Consider the following 24,026-nt stretch of genomic DNA (forward strand, 5'->3'; position numbering starts at 1 on the left):
CATTGCCTAATTACAATTGTTTACACCTAAACCTTTGCGTGAACACTCCATTTATGGTTGTCCAGTTAAGCGCAAAATGATTATTTCAATTATTAGCAAGAACATTTACTAAAATTCATTCAGTTATTTAACTGCTGTTAAATGCTGTGTACCAGAATTTTTTCAAGTCATAATTTTGCAGACATCATAGCCGCTCTGAGCCAATCACCAGCAATATCTTTGGTCACATGACTAGAGTACTGGAGGTGAACACAAAGAGAATATAATTCAGATACGATGTAGGCACTGAAGAAGTTTTTAGCATAAAAAAAATGAAAAATATTGCTATTAGGCAAGAAATGTTTTGTAAAAAAAAAAAATTAGAGTGGGTTTAGCCTTCAAATACGATAGTTCCATTGACACATAGTACACCGGTCTTTAAGAATCAGGATTTCGGTTGTTCGAAATCATGAATGTACATACGACTACTACCCTTAGAGAGCCAGATAGCTGAGATAATCTTCTGACCGTTGATGAGCTCTCATTGGTCAGAAAACCTACTTTAGACAAATTAGCCGTAAAGGTGTATATTGTCCAACAGCTGTCTGTGGAATGGGAGGCTTCAAGACGAGCTACACAAAAAGTAATAAAAAAAACGGTAAAACGCATCGTTTCTTATGCGATGTTACATTGCATGTGTTGCGTTACATTGTATGTGTACTTCCTACATGGTTTATGATCCCCTTCCCCCCACACACACCAACAATTGTGACATAATAAAGGACAGAGTCAATAAGTGTATAGCTTTGGACCATCTTTATACAAGCTGGAAGGAGTTTCCCATTGATACAAAGGACCCTTGTCATCCAGCATCAAACTCCGTTCAGGGAATACAGCAATCACTAAATAATACAGCAATCACTAACTAATACAGCAATCACTAACTAATACAGCAATCACTAAATAATACAGTGTCTTCCAATACTCTCACATTGGTTGCAATATTTACTTTATTTATTTCCTTGGTGTTTTACGTCGTACTCAAGAATATTTCACTTATACAATGATGGCCAGCCTTATGGTGGGAGGAAACGGGCCAGAGCCTGGGAGAAACCCATGACCATCCGCAGGTTGCTGGCAGACCTTCCCACATACGGCCGGAGAGTGGTAGCAATAAGCCGTCGACGATGTTCATGTGGCCGTTTGTTGAAACCATTTTTCTTCCACCAATATGGTGCGCGCATCTGCAATGCGCCAAGGAAAAGCTTGACACTAATTTATCAAATGGTGGTGATTTACATTGGGCACTTTAAGTCTTCCCTTACACATAAAACTGATTGCTGTCATGTACGTAAAAAAATCATGAGTACGGTGTTAAAACAACAATCAAAGAAATAAGTAATCCTGCACCATAACCCAAATTACAGTGGTTAAAGCATTAATAAATCACTTACCATCTTGATTTAGACATATGTGCGATATTATCTGCCCAGTGTAAATTCCTCCGCCACAATGCTGCCTCCAGAAACGAAGTTATACGATAAAGATCAGTGGTACTCCGACAATGAACGATAAATCAGGGTCAGTGCAGTCGTGGTTTAATGGTATCTGACCTCAGACAAGTAAGCATGAAATCAACGAGGAACTCTTTGTCTTTTTGACCTCAATCTCGAATTCCGCAGCCTGAAATGTGGGTCAGCAAAAACTGATGACCTATCAACAGGTTGCTCATTCATCCAAGCTGAGACACAGCAAGGCAATGATCTGGCTTACGATCAGCCACACCCAAACAAGCACAGGACACCTGCACGATGCGCTCTCATTAATAGCTTTGACAACTCTGTAGACGATCAGCTGTGGTGTCAGTAATAGCCAGGTGTTTCCTGGCCGCCACATACCTTGACAGGTATACGGGTACAACAGTTGTGAACAGAATCCCTGTCGTGAGCCCTGCAGGTAAAGTATACCAGCAACATGTCAGCAGACAGGGGATGTTTTGCTCCCTGCCTACCTCCATACATCCTTGCTCATCTGTTAAACTGGTCGCATTATTGATCTGGTGTCAATTAATGAAGATTGCCATGAACATACGCAAGAAATAGCTAAATGCTTTGTCATAGCAATTGTGAGTTTAAAAAATGAATGACTGTGTTTTAGTTTAAATAGTTTCATTCAGTTCGATTGTTTGATGTTAAAGACTGTCTGTTGTGTTGTCTTTCAATTATACCTGGGATTAAAATTTATGTCTATCTTAATCACAGATTACACCAAAAAGCAATTTGTTTTTTTCTTTATGCCCTTTTGGCTTAACAATGATGGCTTTTGTAGCCATTTAGCATGTACCTGCTATAAAACCTTACTCTTACTGAGGTTTTGCACTTATATTTAACGTAGTGCCCCATTACAGTGTGGGTCACAGACTGTGGGAAGCTTTAACAGTTTATAAATGTTTGTCAGTCTATCATGGCATTCTAATATTACAGAAGGTTTTTAATTATTAAAAGTATTAGATACTTTTACTTCTGACAAGGAGGATTTGCCTGCGTTAATTTGTCTGTCTGTATGTTGGTTTTTCTGTTTGTCTGAAGTTTCACGTCAAACAATACAATGAATGTAAGAACAGATTTGAATGAAATTTTACCTTGAGGCCTAAACTTTTAAATTTTGCTAGTGATCTCGATGAAGGAATTTTTGACGTGATTCAAAATCATTGCAAGATAGAACAGAAATGCAGAGTAAAGGTGTTGTCCCATTGACTATAATGATAGGAAATTTTTACATTATTTAGCTGTTATAGAGATTTCCACTCTTGGAGAGCCTTCTTATTTTCACTTTGATAACTACATGTGTATTTTTAACATCTACAGCATTAAATGTTCTTTCAATGTGTTTAGACACTTATCTGGGCTTCTACTCTAGAAATTCCATTTATACAATGGTGATTATCAGCCCACTACACTGTCTCACCTGATGGTGTACGAGTAACTGTTTCTATGTATTGTTTAGTTTTTGTAGGTGAAGGCCTTGGGGAAGAGCTGTTTTGTACAAATGGAGTTACCTATTAAGTATCATGTTTATAGGTGGAGTTGCCAGCCATGGGCTGAGGCATGAAAAAACCACTGACCCTTCATCAGGACATGACAAACTAATCAGCTTAAGTTTCCAGTGTGCTGGGAATCGGCATGAAATTAACTTCCCAAACTGGAAAAAAAATTTCCTCACAGATTTCCTTTTAAATCACACTTAATGATTTAATACAATCCGTTTCATGAAGTAATAAGTCTTTATAACAATACAGAGAAAAATGAGATTCTCTGTTTCTAAAACATGGTGCTATTTGTCATTGTTGTTAGCCTGCCTCATAAAGGCAAATATATAGGACACATGTACTTCAGATATTAATTTACAATGAAACTGTTAATTCTTCCCCAAGGCCTTCCCAGAGAAAACAAATATATAGGACACATGTACTTCAGATATTAAGATTTATCATGTTGTTACACTGGCCGACAACACGCAGGTTTTGAGACAGGACATTACAACAACAACGTGACATCCCCTTTGTGATGTAACACCAACGCTGTACGGAGTGAATAAATGCTCGGGGGTTTTCTGTTGTACTTAACAATTTTTGAGTCATATGTCAGTAAACAATCATCAGGTGGGTGTAGTTATAATGTGTCTTCTTCTGCCTGGGAAAGTCTGCACCGCCAAAGTGCTGCCCCCACTGAAGTATCATGCCAAAGACACCATACATGACTCCCCACATGGTCACATTATACTGACACCGCACCGATCAGTCCTTTACCTTACGGTGCTGAGCGTCAAGCGAGGCAGCAACAAGCACCATTTTTAAAGTCTTCGGTGTGACCAGACCCAGGTTTGATCCCGAGTCCATCGACTTTGAGAGGCTTTACGGCATGGTAGGACCAATCTGATAATTTTAACATGGGGTGGTATGTACACATCACAAAGTGACATATCTGATGTTGATTATTTTGTACTTACCTTAATTTTATATTGTTGAACTAATCCACGGAATAACAACAGAGGATTAAATCAGGATTAGACTGGCTAGAACCTGCTTGGCTATATTATATCTCTATGGCACCCTGTAGTGATAGGCACTAGAGGCCAAGCTGGAAATGTTCTAGCAGCCATGTTACTAAAGTTACGGAAACTATGTAACAATAAGGATTTACAAGTATATATAAGGTTTGGTAACTATCTTGTTACACTGTAAGACATGTAACCATATACAGAGAATGGACTTGAGATAGATGAGAGATGGACCTCACATTATATGTATATATTCACCATGGACCATACTGTACATGTTATATATGGCACATATACTTCTACCTATATAATATCTTTATTTATCAAAGGTAGCTTGGTCAATTTACAATGAAACTGTTAATTCTTCCCCAAGGCCTTCCCAGAGAAAACAAATATATAGGACACATGTACTTCAGAGTCCAATCAAAAAGTACATCAACATATCTAAAACAAGGTAAAGCGCCAACCAGTTTAAAAAGAGAAGCTATATACATTCACACATACCAAAAAAACTACAACACAACCAATAGTGCTGTTCCCGCAACTGTCCCAACCAGCAGGAGAAGTAAGGCAGTGGGAGACGGCCCTTTACCGACCCCTTCCTTCCCACCTGTTGGCTGGAACCCCTACACACATGTACAGAGAACAAACCAAGTGAGTGGGAGATGGCCCCACATATATAATATGTCATAGGCAGATACATGTATGGCATTAGTTCTAGTATGCTGAATACCAGTTACCTTAATTCCACAACCTTTTTTTATATGAAAAAGCAGATTTCGGCACAATTTATGCACATTTTGAAGTTTATTTTGGAGACAGAAATACATCTGCTGGTTTGGCCAATTTCAGGGCTTCACAAAAAATATAATTTTATCGGTTTACATAGACTCATGCTTTCAGAATATGCTTGAATTAACACCTTGCAAACATGTGAAGAGATTGATGAATTACAGTACTAGTATTTGGTAAACTGGCATGTTGTCTGGTCTTCACAGCACGCCTTTATATAGTTTTTGACACAGAAAGACAACCAGGGATATGCATATAAAATATAGAAAACCAATTAAAAATGATCAGACTGATCTTGGGTGGGTTTGAGTTCTCATTACAGGAGAGATAATCATATTGTATGGGCTGTATATGCAAGTTGAGCTGTACTATGCTGTAAAGTACATACGGTATGGTGAAGTTTTTACCGCAGTGAGATGTCACTCTGTTGTTGTAATGAAGTAACTACTGGGCACTCAGACTACAGCTGATAAAGAGGAACAAATCTGACAAGAATACTTCATTTAAGTTTTCACTTATTCATCCACATTATAGATTTTTTTATAATTCAAGTTTTTGATTAATTTCTTAACAGAAAACATACTGTGAATCTTCAACCTCTTCAATCTCTAAAGCACTTATTTCAGTGGAATTTATGCATACGCTTATTATGACAATGACACCAAAAATTTTATTGTTTTTGTCACTAAAGATACAGTCTGCATAAAACTCTGCAGATTATTTCTCTACACCCCATAGTTCTCTGAGAATGTTCCAAAACTGTTAGCTGAAGTGGTGGTTGAAACGGCTGAAGAATTCAAGTATTCCTGTAAGAATTATCACACCATGGTTTTTCTGTGCTTCTGTAAGTGCACTTTCAAATACCAGGCTTAAGGTGAAAGAGAGTCCTGTCATCACTGATGTGATTTAGGTCACAAACAGGAGTATTTCACCTACCATAGGATGATACATAAAAGGACTGTTGGGCAATTAAAGTCCTTTATTTTTGTCTAATTAACCTTATGGCCTTAGCAACAATCCTGCAGGACATTGATCTGCGCTGAGCAAACAACTGACCCATCACAGGGACAAATGTGTGTGCATGTGTGCACATGTGCACAAACAGCCATGATGCCAATCAGACTTGGAACACACTGCGGTCAACAACAACCAGCTCCCTGCTTCTATAACGATGTGCTAATTAGTTAGACATTGTACAACACAAGCGTCAATTGCCATGCTAACTAGACAGTCTCTGACTCGCTGAACCTTGTTAGTAAACAACATGATACAGCAGAATAACAAAATGGCAGCAACCTTGTTCAAGAAGCAATTAGAATAACAGCATGAACCTTTTGTGGACTGAAATAGTCTTGGGTGTTTTTTATAAACCTGCATGTAAATGGAACGACACATGGGACAGTCAACAGAGTATGTACTAATGTATGTATGTACTAATGTATGTACAAATGTATGTGTGTATGTACGTGTGTGTGTGTGTTTGTGTTAGTATGTGTCAGTATGTATGTATGAATGTATGTGTGTATGTACGAATGTATGTGTGTATGTACGAATGTATGTGTGTATGTATGTATGTCGGTATGTATGAGTATATGCATGTATGTACAAATGTACGTGTGTATGTACGTATGTATGTGTGTACATTTATGTATGCATGTATGTATATGCATGTATGTATGTATGTAAGTATGTATGTTCGAATGTACAAATGTATGTATGTATGTATGAATGTACGTATGTATGTATATATGAGGTTATTACGTCATACTTAACAATTTTTCAGTCACGTGACAATGAAGAGCCAAAGTGCTGTCTCCACTGAAGAATCATGCCAAAGACACCACACATGACACCCCACCCAGTCACATTATATTGACACCATGCCAGCCAGTCCTGTCTCTTTGCCCAAATGCTTCAGAGCTCAGAGCTGAGCATCAAACGAGGCACCAACAAATACCATTTTTGAAGTCTTTGGTATGACCCGCCCTGGGTTTAATCTGGGTTGTCCCGGTTTCGAAGTTCTAACCATGAGGCCACCAAAGTGGGCAAACAAAGCTGTAAAAGAGAGGCTGAAAATAATGCAAAATTAACATGTCTTGAAGAAGGCCAATGTACAAACTTGTCAATTAGAAGCTTTGCTCAGGTCTTCAGAATGCACATACATTCACGTGCCCCCTTTTTGTCCCCCAGAAGTACCTTGGAAGCTCTATCTTACATTGGTTGAATCAAAAACAACCTGTTCAGAAATGTGTAAAATTTGGAAAAAACACGAAAAAAAAGTAATGTCCCTTGCATGAAATATTAATCAGTTTATGTCTACAATGAGGGAAATATGTCTACCAAATTGGGATCTTCTGTCATAAATAGTTTTGAACAAATTGTGTCCACAAGTAACACACACAACATGACAAGTGGACAGAAAGTTCAAAATCAAAATACCAATATAAATAAAACACTAGCAATGGAGTTTCCTGACTTTCACAAAAACCACATTCTGTCCCCAACACGGACCAAATACTACAATCTGGGTTATTTACAAAGAGGGGTGAAAACGGCCGTAAATAGTCACAGACAACTTTTCTAATGCCCTTGGTAACAGTCATGTGATCAACTTCTAATATGGAATTTTAACAAAGATTTGGGCTGTCCCATGCTCGAGCAACCAGAATCTAGATGTTGTGTCACTTGTACCCCAGCGTACACATGGTTAAAAAGCAACAGGGTTAGGGTGACATGAGCGAAACCAGACGCATCCACAGGTTGTAGAAATAACTTGTGCCTGACTGGATAAAACGGATAACATAGTGGTCACCTAACTTTTGATTGTCTCAATGTGTGTGATTTTACTTACTTTGAAGTGCCATATCTCTGTTATATGTTTCAAGCTTCCAGAGGAATATGTACATTTGGACTGGTGTTGTCTTTTCTTTTAACAAGTATGTATTATAAACATTATAATCATGTAGCCATGACCCCCTGCTTTTTTTGAGGAAGCACAAAAAAATGTTAGAGACACACAAGAAAAGCAAACATTCTTAAGAAACTGGCGGAAAACATTCTTAAGAGATTGACTGCACAACATGGCATGGGAAAGTTTTTCTCCTTGAAGTAACTCGGGAGTAAGTTGTTACTGGTTTCTACCAAATGTGCTGATGATTTGTGGACAAATTGCTAACATAGTACTTCCTGTAGTACAAGAGGGCAATCATCAGCTTAGCCGGGCCTTGGTCACAATTGTAAAGGGAACAGTGGCCATTGTCTATGCATTGCTTTTTTCTACGCTTTCTGAACTTTTCCAAGCAGATTTGTGCACGGAATTTGAGAGACGGCCAGTGATGGGGAAAAATGGAAATGAAACACTCGCTCAGTCTGAAACCAAATAAAAAAACCACTAAAAAATCTGCCTAGTCACCTCGGCTTTTTTTTATTTCATGTTTTCACTGTTTTTTTGTTTTTTTATTTGGCATATCCAGCATCAATGAATCATCACAAATTCATGTTATCTTTGCCATCGATTAAAAAGTCATCAATTTATCCTCTTTGTTATCAACATCAAGTTATTCTTCTCTGATAGATAAGCCATCAGGAACCCGTAATACTATTGACTGGTTGTCGCTAACAGCTATTTGTATCATCATTGTCATGCCTGTAGGAGTGTACAGTCCTCACAGCCAGGGGCTGTAACAGGTAATCAATTGTGTGATATCTAGTAAAGAGCCCTACTGGATAATCTAAAGGTTTTACATAACATACCATGTATTGGACCACAGTGCACAGTTCTAGCAACGTTTTGCAGCTGCACATGTAGTCAGCACAAAAGATTTATATGTAGTTCAATGTTCACACTGAATTTAGTTTATACACACATATGAATTTAGATTGGATCCAGTGAAGTAGTTCAACCAATCAGATAGCCTGGATGCTGTTTAAAACAGCCAGTAGTTTCACAGAATTTTCAGCCAATAATATTTCAGTAGCAGGGTGTAGTCAGCACAAAAAATTTATATGAATCCTTTTGCATGTACAACATTATATATATATATATATATATATATATATGTACATGTACATGTACTTGTTTTTCTCTATATATTTCTTTATAGGATTGGGGTTTTAGAGCATACATGTACCCTTATTCGTCTATAAATTTCTGGGACATCTGGCCTGCTTTTTTTAGCCAATATAATTATAGTAGGAATTTTTTCACAAGGTTAGTCCATCTAAGACACAACATATATGTATTCATATCTTTACTTTTCCAAAAAAAAAAAAAAAAACTGGGAGAAAATGTAATTCTTTGCTTTCAGCACTATTAATATCTGGCCTAAATATTACAGGAAGTAGAATTATCTTATAACAACTGTCCAGGTTACTCCACAGATATTTCACTCATTCATCTACTTTCAAATTTATAGGAAGAGAAAAGCTTCTTCTTTTACCAGGAGCCCAACAAACTTTCAAACCAAATTGATTTAATTATTTGAATTAAGGTTTAAAATGGTGTGCTTAACTAAATTTAACTCCTGTATGTTGGTTGGTCAGTTTTATGGGTGGAGCAAATAGGGCAGAGCCCTGACAATCCAGGTCAATCTAAAAACTAAGAAACAAACCTTTTATGAGCGTAGAAAGCTCTCCTTTTCTTAGCCATAGCAAGTCCATTCCGGAGTTGGGCATTTAGCTGGGCCAAGGCCAAGTTTGGTCGAGTTTCCTGAGAACTGCGAAGCTGTCTGAGTTTTTGCCACCCTGGAGACAGTGATGCGGCTCTTCCAGCGTACGCCTTGTTGACAGTACTAGTCGGCATATTACCTAAATCAGTCAGTCTTTTTCCAAGAAATAAGACTCTCTTTTGGCCAAAATTCTGTTTTCCTGCTTTTTCATTGACAACTGTGACCATCTTCAGTGTTAGAGGAACAATCGCTTGGATAGCATTATATCTCTTATCAGACAGAAGTTCTCATGTTACAGCACCATCTGATAGGTTAGGAGACTTGATCACATGACGCCTATGTTACTACTGATGTATTCTGAAAGGCCTTCAAGACTACTACTGATGTATTCTGAAAGGCCTTCAAGACTGTCAGCACTTACAAACAAGTACTCATGAGCAACAAAGCTTCCGTAGGAGGATGGTTCTAAGACGCTATCAGTGAAGGCTGTAAATTACAACCACAATGGTCAGCGCTGTGAACTTGCCTGTGGTTAATGCCACGCTCTTTTCTTGAGTACACATCCCACAACATTACTGAACAAGATAGCACCATCTCAAAGACATCAATCAATACCTTAATCCTCTTGTAGAGAGAACAATACAGCCCCCATCACTGCATCCTCAGAGCAAAACAGTGGCTAATCCAAAGGGAATATGGTACTCAAAGAGATTGGCAGCCGACAAACCAATGGCCGAGAATGAGGAAAAATTTGCTTAACGGTTACCCATTATTGATTTCACCGATACGGACCCGAAGCCACAGCATTTAACACTGTGACCTAATCAGCTCTGGTGTCGATGATGGACAACAGTCTGTATTAGCAGTAAGGTTAACGCTATCAGCCAAGCCAAACAATCAGCAGTTTTCCAATAATACCTAGTAACTCCTTCCTGTTTCTCATTTTTATCCTGGATATGATTTGATCCTAACAGCTACATAATCTCACACCCTATCACCACTCCATGCAGGTCACTGGCTGACTGTCCTAAAGACAAACATCTCCATTTATGGACGTAACATTGTGTAAAAACCAGCAGGTCTCTCTCTATACCTGACAGGTACAGATATAACATTTCCGCAGAGACCAGCATTAACGTGTTAATAATTCTAGTCACGAGTGGTATTGCAAACAAACCTCCGAGCCCCCTTAGCAATATCAATTATGTATTCCACCAATTACAGGTTTACATGCTCAAAATCTCTGTGATTTAATTCCTAACAATAAATATAACCATATCTGTAAATGACAGGTGTAAACCATCTGTGATATTGTAATTACAGCAGAGAGGTGAAATGATGATGATAAAAGTAGGTTAAGTACAAAATGTATGAATGTGTCAACATTTAATTATAGGCTAAACATTCTGCATTATTTATTTCTATTTATTTGGTCATATATTTGACTGATGTTTTATCTTATTCTTCAAAACATATCACTATAAAGTTGGTTGTGCTGGATTGTCACTATGATAGTGACAGCTTTATGATCCAGGCAAAAAAAAGAAAAAAAAAGAAACAAACCTCTCTTCCTGACTGAAGCCATTAGTCCCATTACTTTTCTATTTTTTCTTTTTTATTTCATTAAATATTAACATGTTTATATGATATGGCAAATTGAAAGTCGATAATAAAACCCCTTAGGGTCCTTGTTTGAGTTCTAATAAAATTTGTGTTAATTTTCTCAATTTACCTGACAAACCCTTTGAGAATGCCAGCAGGTGCTTTATTCAAATACACAACCTTATTAATTACCTAGTATTAAAGTGATGACTCTGACAACTGTTGTTTATATACTGTAAATTTAGTAATCAAATCCTGTGTTAATCAGCACACTTTTTTCCTTTAATCATGTCAAAAGTTTTAGTCTGGAAAGGTTGCAATTTATTTTAAAGGAAAGGAAAACACAAAAATGATGCCAAAATTGGATGAAAGAGCATTAAAACTTATTTGCAAATATGATCTTTGGATTTTTTTGCATTTTTTTTTTCAAGAGAAAATGGTTTGAAAATATTTTTGTATGATGGGTATTTCTGACCAACTTTTGGTATTTATCGTTGTTGCATAATAATGTTCTAAATGAGGATGTCATGCTTGTCTAATAAATTTATTTGAATGTAAATTTCTTGTTTATATCGAAAAATTTAACCCAAATTATGATAATATTTATGAACATATTAAAAATATAAATATGATTTAAATTGAGGTTTAATACAATTGTTAGCTGAAAAGAACAAATTCTAGTGCAAAAATATTTATTAAACCTGTGTTACAGCCTCATGTACGACATTATTAAACAAAGACTATAAATACCAAAAGGTGGTCCCAAATACCCACCATACAAAAATTATTTTCAAGTGTCTTTTTCTCCTTAAGGAAAAATCAGAAAAAATATTGAAGACCACATTTAGGAATAACTTTTTGCATTCTTTCATCTGAACTTTATGTCATTTTATCTGCCTTTAAGCAATCCAGCGCATGTAATTTAATTTTGGAAATAAATCTACATCAGACAGGTTGGTCATCTTTGGCTATGCAATGGAACATGTCTTGATCTCTATTAAAATACAAAATTTATCCTCAGCTATAAATTTTCTAAAACTGCTAAAAAGAAGTGGCCATTCATCATGAACGTTCTTTCAGCCTTTTGTAACTGTCTTTGTTCTGGTGTGGCTATAAAACATTAGTCCATTGCACGGTAAAACAAATCATTAAATTACAGAAAAGACAACAAGCCGTCTTGAAGCCTATATCGTTGCTATGACAATGGCAAAACAACATGGCCTGAACAAAGCACATGCATATATTGCAACTCATTATACAGTATATGTATTACACACATTGTAATTATCACGGACTCTTTTTACACAAACATTTCCCCGACACATAATGGGGAAGCTTTGATCCAGAGTAATAAATAATACATCTTTTACTGATGAACTGGCACGGATCTTGGGCGGCAGTGCAGTCTGAGAACTCAACATCAGCAGCATAGGGGCTGTTCAACCATCATGCAATCGATCGATTCAATGCGTTCATGTTTTGGTTTTTACGTTGTACTGAGCAATTTTTCGTCATACGATGACCAGGTACCAGCAGGTGTGTGTACATATACTGTATCTTCTTGTGGCAGGGCGAGTCCATGTCTTCAAAACGCCGCTGCCACTGAAGTATAATGACAAAGACACCAGACATGACACCACACCCATTCACACTATACTGACACCAGACCAACCAGTCCTGTTTTGCTTTGCCTAACTGCTCAGTGCAGAGCGCCAGGCAGCAAAAAGTACAATCTGTTATGGCCCACTCTGGGGTGGTCTCACGTACAGGTAGGTGTCAAATCAACACAGGACATCTCTTATCACAGCTGCTTATGAAGTCGGCTTACATACAGAAGAGTTACAAGACAAATGTGAAATCACATGAGTCGTGAGAAGTTAGCAGGAAGTGATCAGTGGTATTTTGCAGAGGAAATATAAATGGTGAACAGTGAAAGTTTTCTTGTTTGATGAACAAAGTGACACATTATGAGCAGCGAGAATTCACTGAGATCACATAATGTGAGGTATACATGACAGAAAGTCGTAATATAGCGCTACATGGTTCTTAAATTAACACACATGTAGAGGTCAAACTACAACAGGGCCTCTATTGTCACAGCTGGTTAAGAAGTCAGGTTATACAAAAGAATGGTCCAGGGTGCCAGCTACACGCGAGAGGATTAGTTATTTGGGGTAGGTAGCTGGGCGGAATTCTCACCTATGGGATCATCTAAAACGAAGGGCCAAGCTGCTGTGTAACAAGACTATTTACTCTACATTCTACAGCTCTAACTACAGGTGTAAATTGGTGAGCAGTTTCCTGTTTAATATCTTTGAAATTTATCCGAATGCTTGAGCCCTGAAATCTCAATGGTTATACAGGGCTGTTAAAGGGTGTAGAGTAAAAAAAAATTCTGCCCTATCTGAAGGCATCGTCTGATTGGTTCAGAAGGACAAAATTACAGCAGCGAAGGAAACATTTATTTTCCTCTATATACACAATTTTTCAGGCAAGATTTTACCAGCAGCCCTTGAAAACTTCTCAGGAGACATAAAGATGAGCGGTGTATCATCAAATTCTAGACCGCGGACATCTGCACAAGTCCCCAGCAAGCAGAAAGGTGAAAATTAACATGGGCAAGTACAGGGAAATGGACAACATTGGGTGATATTCAGAGAAGTATGGCTGATAATAACCAGAAATTATAGTACAAAAGACAACAGAACAATATGCACAGCATATATCAATTGTGATGGTCAACACAACCTGGTTTTGGACTTTGATGTCAGAGGCTGTGAAGCAGAAGTTTGTGTGAACTCCCATGTTATTTAGACAATTAACATACCGCCGTGTGCGAGCATATAATCATATTTGCACGTGTAAAACGGCAAATGCCTGGATGTCCATGGTCTCAAATATCCTTTTGTGGCTCCAGTCTGAAGCAAGTGTTAGAGTATACCAGTATCTGTAGGACAACAAGGCCTAGTTTATTACTGCAGAAAAACCCGTCTCTGTAATGAGGTATAAAATTACACCTGGTCATGCACAGGTCATCGTGCATGCAACATCAATGGAGTACCAGTTGTAGACATGCATGGTATTCGGTAGACAGGCATTCTGGGAAACCGCGCACCTTGTCTCATTAGGTGGAGCACGAAAGCTGAACCTGATTTGCCTCAGGTTTTTGAGACAGATATTAGTAGTGTTGAAAGTAGAACAGTACATTTCTTTACCATCCTTTTGGCAAAGTAAAGATACCAGTATGTTGTCCATTAGATGGTCTAACCACGTGAGAAAAAAGAAACTCAATATTCCTGCTACAATTACATATATATATTGGCTAAAATGAGCGGACTAGGTATCCCATAAATTAGAAGAAACAGGGTAAGGTATATGCTCAGGTTAACCTTTACTGTATACATGTACACTACCCGTCATACATATGGGAGCTAAATAATAAAATTTATTATTTTCTGTTATTTTCTGGACAGAACATCCAAACCATTACCATGTATGGTAGATATATACATGCGGTATCTCGAATACATAGGAGCTAAATAATAAAACTTAACCTTTGCCCTCTACACTACATGTGCCCAGTATGCTCTGAAGCTGAACAGAACATCCAAACCATTACCATACATAGTGGATATATACATGTGGTATCTCAAATACATAGGAGCTACATAATAAAACTTAACCTTTGCCCTCTACACTACATGTGCCCAGCATGTACAGAGCATCTAAACCGTTACCATACATAGTGGATATATACATGTGCTATCTCAAATACATAGGAGCTACATAATAAAACTTAACCTTTGCCCTCTACACTACATGTGCCCAGTATGCCCTGAAGCTGAACAGAACATCTAAACTATTACCATATATAGTGGATATATACGTGCGGTATCTCAAATACATAGGAGCTAAATAATAAAACTTAACCTTTGCCCTCTACACTACATGTGCCCAGTATGCCCTGCAGCTGAACAGAACATCTAAACCATTACCATATATAGTGGATATATACATGCGCTATCTCAAATACATAGGAGCTACATAATAAAACTTAACCTTTGCCCTCTACGCTACATGTGCCCAGCATGCCCAGGAGCTGAACAGAACATCTAAACCATTACCATATATGGTAGATATATACATGCGCTACCCCAAATACATAGGAGCTACATAATAAAACTTAACCTTTGCCCTCTATGCTACATGTGCCCAGCATGCCTGAAGCTGAACAGAACATCCAAACCATTACCATATATGGTAGATATTTACATGCGCTACCCCAAATACATAGGAGCTACATAATAAAACTTAACCTTTGCCCTCTACGCTACATGTGCCCAGCATGCCCTGCAGCTAGACAGAACATCTAAACCATCAGCATACAAGGTAGATACATAGAGGATCTCCAATGAGTGAGGCTGTAGTATCAATTTTATTAAACGAGAGTTACAAAATTTCATTTGTTTCAAGCCTCTGGCAAAAAACAAACAAAATTTTTGTCTTTAGTTTAATAAATTTGATACTGCAGGGTCACAAGTTTGGAGATCCTGTTTCTCCCATTAATGGAAAATCAAAAAAGAAGTAGAAAATTATGCTTCAAATCAGAGGGAATATTTTATCTTCTTGCAGCAGTGTGGAGGAATTTTAGTGTGTGACGTCAGTTATTCTTGCTCAGACCAAAGCACAATATTTATATGCAAGGTCAAATATACACCGCTAAAAAGAGTTCAATGAAGGAAGACTTTACTCTCACAAGTTTGGATAGGATTTCTGCGCTTGACCTGATTTCCATCTTCAACGTGCTGTGTTAGATGCAAGAAGTTGAACTAGTACAGGCAAATTTTAACCAATGTTATTTGTGGTTAATGTGGCAGCTGAAGAAAATGAATAAGTGTGGGTGAAACTGACCATAGAGCTGAGAGTGTCAGATATTTTGCGGTGCTGGCTTTCCAAAATCAGTTATAGTGGACACAATAGTATAGTTTGTAGACAATTTCCTGTACGTTGTTTGTGTATGAGTACTGTACCTGCAGTGGCCACATGTGGTGCCGTTGGTGTTGTTGCTGGTACGATTGTACATAATCGGCATGGTGAAAGTTCAGCTATATAATCAGATATACTCTTGATCGACATATTTTTTGTTGTTATTTTGTATATTCCCTTCTCCGCCATTGTCTATGGACACAATATTTAGTATATTCCCTACTTCGCCATTATCTATGGACACAATATTTAGTATATTCCCTTCTCCGCCATTGTCTATGGACACAATATTTAGTATATTCCCTTCTTCACCATTGTCTATGGACACAATATTTAGTATATTCCCTTGTTTGCCATTGTCTATGGTCACAATATTTAGTATATTCCCTACTTCGCCATTATCTATGGACACAATATTTAGTATATTCCCTTCTCCCTCATTGTCTATGGTCACAATATTTAGTATATTCCCTTCTCCCTCATTGTCTATGGGCACAATATTTAGTATATTCCCTTCTCCACCATTGTCTATGGTCACAATATTTAGTATATTCCCTTCTCCCTCATTGTCTATGGCACAATATTTAGTATATTCCCTTCTCCCTCATTGTCTATGGACACAATATTTAATATATTCCCTTCTTCACCATTGTCTATGGACACAATATTTAATATATTCTCTTCTTCACCATTGTCTATGGACACAATATTTAGTATATTCCCTTCTTCACCATTGTCTATGGACACAATATTTAGTATATTCCCTACTTCGCCATTGTCTATGGACACAATATTTAGTATATTCCCTTATTCCCCATCGTCTATGAACACAAAATCTCTGACTTTCAGTTGTTCCGCCATGATTTTGTCCCAGAAATGCAGACGACAAATTCACAGTAAAAAAAACAGTAGCCAGGTCTGTGTGTAGTTTTTGATTTGCTGATTTTTATGAATGAACTTCTGTGAGCCAATCAAGTACATGTATCTCTCTCTCTTTACATTTTTAATGCATTCATAAATATTATCATAATTCAGATTAAATGCATGTGTTTGGAGTGAGTGAGTGCATGCTTAGGGTTTAACGTCATACTTAACAAGTTTAAAAATTTTTTTTTCAATTTGAAAAACTATTACAGACCATTTCTGCAAATATGATTTCAGTCTCTTTCATCTGATTTTAGCAGCATTTTTATGTTTTCTTCCCCTTTAACCTTTGCCCTCTAAGCCACATGTATCCCGTATGCTCGACAGCTCGACGCAAAATCTTAACTTTTATTACATATATGCATTAGAACAGATATTCGTATACATGCCATCATCGCATTAGAACAGATATTCGTATACATGCCATCATCGCATTAGAACAGATATTTGTATACATGCCATCATCGCATTAGAACAGATATTCGTATACATGCCATCATCGCATTAGAACAGATATTCGTATACATGCCATCATCGCATTAGAACAGATATTCGTATACATGCCATCATCGCATTAGAACAGATATTCGTATACATGTCATCATCCAAATGGGTGTACAACATTGAAAATTTCAAGGGCAAAAAATGCTGTTTAACACAAATCTCCAAAGAACTATGAAAGTATATAAACTCCGAAATTAGGATTTGAATCTTATCAGTGGATCTACAGGATTATGCAAATAAAAAGCAGGCAACAATTTTCAGTGATGAAGGAAAGATGCATGGAATAGTTTAGGTGAATGAATGAAATCTATACACATACATGCACACACATCCTATCCCCAGTAAACAGGAACTGAGCATAATAAGTTAACCAGAACAGCTGAACAGAGAAGAGAACAGGGCTACCAAACACACTTGTGATCAGAGCTGTAGATCCTTGACAAGAACTGAACAGAGAAGAGAAAAGTGCTACCAAACACACTTGTGATCAGAGCTGTAGATCCTGGACAAGAGCTGAACAGAGGAGACAGCAGTGCTACCAAACACACTTGTGATCAGAGCTGTAGATCCTGGACAAGAGCTGAACAGAGAAGAGAACAGTGCCATCAAATACTTGTGATCAAAGCTGTAGATCCTGGACAAGAGCTGAACAGAGGAGAGAACAGGGCTACAAAAAACACGCTTGTGATCAGAGCTGTAGATCCTGGACAAGAGCTAAACAGAGAAGAGAACAGTGCCATCAAATACATGTGATCAGAGCTGTAGATCCTGGACAAGAGTTGAACATAGAAGAGAACATTGCTACCAAACACACTTGTGATCAGAGCTGTAGATCCTGGACAAGAGCTGAACAGAGAAGAGAACAGTGCCATCAAATACTTGTGATCAAAGCTGTAGATCCTGGACAAGAGCTGAACAGAGAAGAGAACAGTGCTACGAAAAACACGCTTGTGATCAGAGCTGTAGATCCTGGACAAGAGCTAAACAGAGAAGAGAACAGTGCCATCAAATACATGTGATCAGAGCTGTAGATCCTGGACAAGAGCTGAACAGAGAAGAGAACAATGCCATCAAATACTTGTGATCAAAGCTGTAGATCCTGGACAAGAGCTGAACAGAGGAGAGAACAGTGTTACGAAAAACATGCTTCTGATCAGAGCTGTAGATCCTGGACAAGAGATGAGCAGAGAAGAGAGTATCTTGTCTCACATTGACACACATACACACACACACACATATATATATACATATATATATATATATATATATATATATATATATATATATATGTCAATGTTGCCCCATGGAAGCTGCCTTAATATTATGTGTATTAAATCTGTAATGAAAGACACACCTGTGTGTTTCAACTGATGGGGAACAACTCTGCTGAGTGAGTAAGTGAGTGCTTGTTGCTTAACGTCTTACTTAACAATTTTTCAGTTATATGATGACGAAGGAGTCCTTAGAGTGCATGTAATATGCCTCCTTGTTGCAGGACGGATTACCACCGCTCTTTTATCTAGTGCTGCTTCACTGAGAAGACTTAACAAAGGCAAGTAAGCCGTCCCACCCTAGGCATTATACTGATATGGGTCATCCAGTTGTTGCATTATTCCCTTAATGATGAATGCCAAGCGAGGAAGTTACAACTTCCTTTTTTAAGATCTTAGGTGTGATCCGACCCAGGATTGACCCTCAATCTAATGCCCGAGGTTTCGGGATTGGACTCCAACTCTTATGAGAGCATCATAAACATGCTGGAAAGTTAACTGACTGTTCCACCGTACCCAAACTATGCCTCAAATGAAAATCTAGTCTAGCCTGTAAATACCCTACATCTTGGTGAAAGGGACACAATTCCTTCCGCACAACATTTGCTAACGCTGGCTAGATGGCTGTTATTTGTACCAGAGTTTCACCTTGTACAACATGTATTCACAGGTAACAAGAAGTCCATGCTTAAACACACACATATAATATATTAGGAAATACAAGATCAAACAGCCAGAGACAAATCACCCGAAGACAATTGCAAAAAGAAGCATGTTATTGATCCATCTCAATTCTGAAGCAAAAACAGATATCTCCTAGTAGTTGTAACCAAGCAACATAGAGAAAAAACTGCAGTTGCCATGGAGATGATTGGGCAAGTACATGCTTGAACATAACACAATATGGAATATAGTATGGTAGATCAATTGAAAACACAAAGGAAATGCCCTGGTGCAAAATTTGGTTGGTGGTTTATATTACAATTAAATCATGAGGGTCAGCATTATGATAAGAGGAGGCCAGGTAGAGCCCTGGTGAAAAACACAACCATCCGTAAAAAATGTCACAAACCACTTCCAAATGATTCACCTTTTGGTTTGTCTTTAACAGAAAAGTTGATTACAAAATTACTCCCAATTCTCAATTCTAATATCATGTACTTTAAAATTTTAAGGATGGTTAAGTTTACAGGAAACTGCTTCATTTAGTAAATAAATTTGCTAAAAAATTTAACATGCATGGATAATTAGGCACTATATTTATTTTACACTAAAACCATACTTTATACAATATACACTTGGGGAGACAGAGACACATAGCATCATTTTCGCTTAAACCTCCACACATATTAACCACTATAGTGGATGGTACCAACTGTGCTATCGGGGCTGGCATTAAACCTCCACACGTATTAACCACTATAGATTTGCCAAATACTCCATACTCTGGGGTTTGTTGTGAGCCACATTTCCAAGGAATTCATCTAAAAGTTCACATACACCATGGGAAAATGTATCAACCTACCCGGGGGGGGGGGGGATGTATCAACCTACCCTAGTGGGAGGGGGGGATGTATCAACCTACCCGGGGGGGGGGGAGAGGGGGAAGATGTATCAACCTACCCTAGGGGGAGGGGAAGATGTATCAACCTACCCCAGGGGGAGGGGAAGATGTATCAACTTATCCCAGGGGGAGGTGAAGATGTATCAACTTTCCAAGGAATTCATCTAAAAGTTCAAATACACCATGAGAAAATGTATCAACCTACCCCAGGGGGAGGGGAAGATGTATCAATTTACCCCAGGTGAGGGGAAGATGTATCAACTTACCCCAGGGGGATGTGAAAATGTATCAACTTACCCCAGGGAGAGGTGAAGATGTTTCAACTTACCCCAGGGAGAGGGGAAGATGTATCAACTTACCCCAGGGGGACGTGAAGATGTTTCAACTTACCCCAGGGGGAGGGGAAGATGTACCAACTTACCCCAGGGGGAGGGGAAGATGTATCAACTTACCACAGGGGGAGGGGAAGATGTATCAACTTATCCCAGGGGGAGATGAAGATGTTTCAACTTACCCTAGGGGGAGGGAGAGATAAAGATGTTTCAACTTACCCCAGGGGAGGGGAAGATGTTTCAACCTACCCCAGGGGAGAGGTGAAGATGTATCAACTTACCCCAGGGGGACGTGAAGATGTTTCAACTTACCCCAGGCGAGGGGAAGATGTATCAACTTACCCCAGGTGAGGGGAAGATGTTTCAACTTACCCCAGGGGGAGGGTAAGATGTATCAACTTACCCCAAAGGGAGGTGAAGATGTATCAACTTACCCCAGGGGGACGTGAAGATGTTTCAACTTACCCCAGGGGGACGTGAAGATGTTTCAACTTACCCCAGGCGAGGGGAAGATGTATCAACTTACTCCAGGTGAAGGGAAGATGTTTCAACTTACCCCAGGGGGAGGGGAAGATATACCAACTTACCCCAGGGGGAGGGGAAGATGTATCAACTTACCACAGGGGGAGGGGAAGATGTATCAACTTATCCCAGGGGGAGATGAAGATGTTTCAACTTACCTCAGGGGGAGGGAGAGATAAAGATGTTTCAACTTACCCCAGGGGGAGGGGAAGATGTTTCAACCTACCCCAGGGGAGAGGTGAACATGTATCAACTTACCACAGGCGAGGGGAAGATGTATCAACTTACCCCAGGGGGAGGGAGAGAAAAAGATGTTTCAACTTACCCCAGGGGAAGATGTTTCAACCTACCCCACGGGGGAGGTGAAGATGTATCAACTTACCACAGGGGGAGGGGAAGATGTATCAACTTATCCCAGGGGGAGATAAAGATGTTTCAACTTACCCCAGGGGGAGGGGAAGATGTTTAAACTTACCCCAGGGGAGGTGAAGATGTATCAACTTACCACAGGGCGAGGTGAAGATGTATCAACTTACCCCAGGCGAGGGGAAGATGTATCAACTTACCCCAGGGGGAGGGGAAGATGTATCAACTTACCCCAGGGGGAGGGGAAGATGTATCAACTTACCCCAGGGGCAGGGGAAGATGTATCAACTTACCCCAGGGGGAGGGGAGGATGTATCAACTTACCCAGGGGCAGGGGAAGATGTATCAACTTACCCCAGGGGGAGGGGAAGATGTATCAACTTACCCCAGGGGGAGGGGAGGATGTATCAACTTACCCCAGGGGGAGGGGAAGATGGTATCAACTTACCCCAGGGGGAGGGGAAGATGTATCAACTTACCCCAGGATGAGGTAAAGTGCACCCGTAGGGGTTGGAACATTTCAGATACCAGCATTTAGCAATATACATAACACTTAAAACAATGAATTTTTTTAATGATGGCTTTTATTTAATTGAAAGTTCATGTCTGATTAAAACCGAACAAACATTACAATAACTCCTTCTTCACAGAACTTTTTAATTCTCTAGTTCATAATGGTCAACAACTCTTACAAGAAAATAGATACATGATTTCACACGATGTTTACCCAAAAAAGAAGTTTGATTTGACCTATATGCATAATACACTTTGCAACTTAAGTGTGCTTTTAATGTCAGCAATTTGTTCTTATGAAAAAACGTTCTATAATAATATAAGTATTGTCACACTTGGACATACTCAACAAATGCTTTAATCATATAATTCATATGTAAAGATTTTACGTTCTACGTGAGAAAAAGTAACATACTTTACAATTCACTTACATCCTCTGAAAATCATGAATTTTTTTTATTGCTCTATGATTGTGGAGATGTGATAAACTAAGATTCTGTTATGGTTGAAAGCTTCCTCTTATAATAAGGTCTCATGACGTGGAAAACTCAAGTGAATCTCTCTTTGATGGCAGAAATATTTCAACTCACTCCAATTCTTCAACCTTTTCTGATGTTTGCAAGGTGTTGATTCAAGCATATTCTGAAGGCATTATTCTGTGATGATGGATAAAGCTTCCAAAATCAAATTAAAAATGTGCATAAACTGCACTGAAAGTTGCTCTCTCATATTTGAAAAAGTTGAGGTAGTTAGAGTACACACTGTACATGTACCCCTGTTGCAACCTGTCCCAGTCTCTGCTGCATGTATATGTCAATTGAAGATACATTTTCTTTCTATCTAACCCTTTTGATTTCATTCTTTACAAAAGGGAATGCTCAATTGTTCATTTTTGGTTAAGTCATCACGTCTGATATTCAGTCAAAGGCCACCATATGGTCAGCTGCCTGGGTACTTTGGAAGTCTTTGTAATGACAATATTGTACAAGAGAGTTGTGTCCCTTTATGGCATAATGACACTGCATCACTGCAAGGTAACATTCCAGATTGTTAAAGTGGTTGTTTTTGAATGAATGCAAACTGATTACATTTTTTTGCTTGATTTATTGATTAATTTGATTTACGCTTAACTCTGCATTCAAGAATTTACACTTTACATACAATGGTGGTCATTTTTATATTAGCAATGAAAAATGGAGAGACCAAGGTAAATAAATCACCGGAAAAGTTACTGATGAACTTTAACTCTTATGGTGTGATGTACAGATATGCACACCACAATGGTGGAGGATGGGTGGTCTTCAATGATTCTTGAATTGTAAAGCATCGCGAGCATCGTAGACTGCTTACTGTCACCTTACTGTCACCAGGGTCACCATGAACAGCGCTTATTTTATTTTAGATGAAGTATGGTATCGGTAATCAATAATATTTCACTTAGATGCAGAGAGAGCCATGGTGCAGGAGGCTAGATATCCCCACCCTCCAGCAGATATATACATGTACATGTAACAAATCTAGCGGCCCTAAGCCATATGCTATTGGGCATCACAAAACTAGCGGCCCTAAGCCATATGCTATTGGCTGTCACAAATCTAGCGGCCCTAAGCCATATGCTATTGGTGGTCACAAATCTAGCGGCCCTAAGCCATATGCTATTGGGGGTCACAAATCTAGCGGCCCTAACCCATATGTTATTGGCGGTCACAAATCTAGCGGCCCTAAGCCATATGCTATTGGCGGTCACAAATCTAGCGGCCCTCAGCCATATGCTATTGGTGGTCACCAATCTAGCGACCCTAAGCCATATGCTATTGGCCGTCACAAATCTAGCGGCCCTCAGCCATATGCTATTGGTGGTCACCAATCTAGCGACCCTAAGCCATATGCTATTGGCGGTCACAAATCTAGCGACCCAAAGCCATATGCTATTGGCCATCACAAA

At 38.7% G+C, this 24,026-nt stretch overlaps 1 protein-coding gene across 1 annotated transcript in view; it reads right to left on the minus strand.

Annotated features, from left to right (window-relative positions):
• The window catches only part of LOC135476454 (cingulin-like protein 1), an 86,923-nt gene that overhangs the window by 29,608 nt on the left and 33,289 nt on the right, over window positions 1-24,026 (minus strand). The window lies entirely within an intron of this gene.

This window comes from Liolophura sinensis, chromosome 10 (assembly GCF_032854445.1).
Source record: "Liolophura sinensis isolate JHLJ2023 chromosome 10, CUHK_Ljap_v2, whole genome shotgun sequence".
NCBI lineage: Eukaryota > Metazoa > Mollusca > Polyplacophora > Chitonida > Chitonidae > Liolophura > Liolophura sinensis.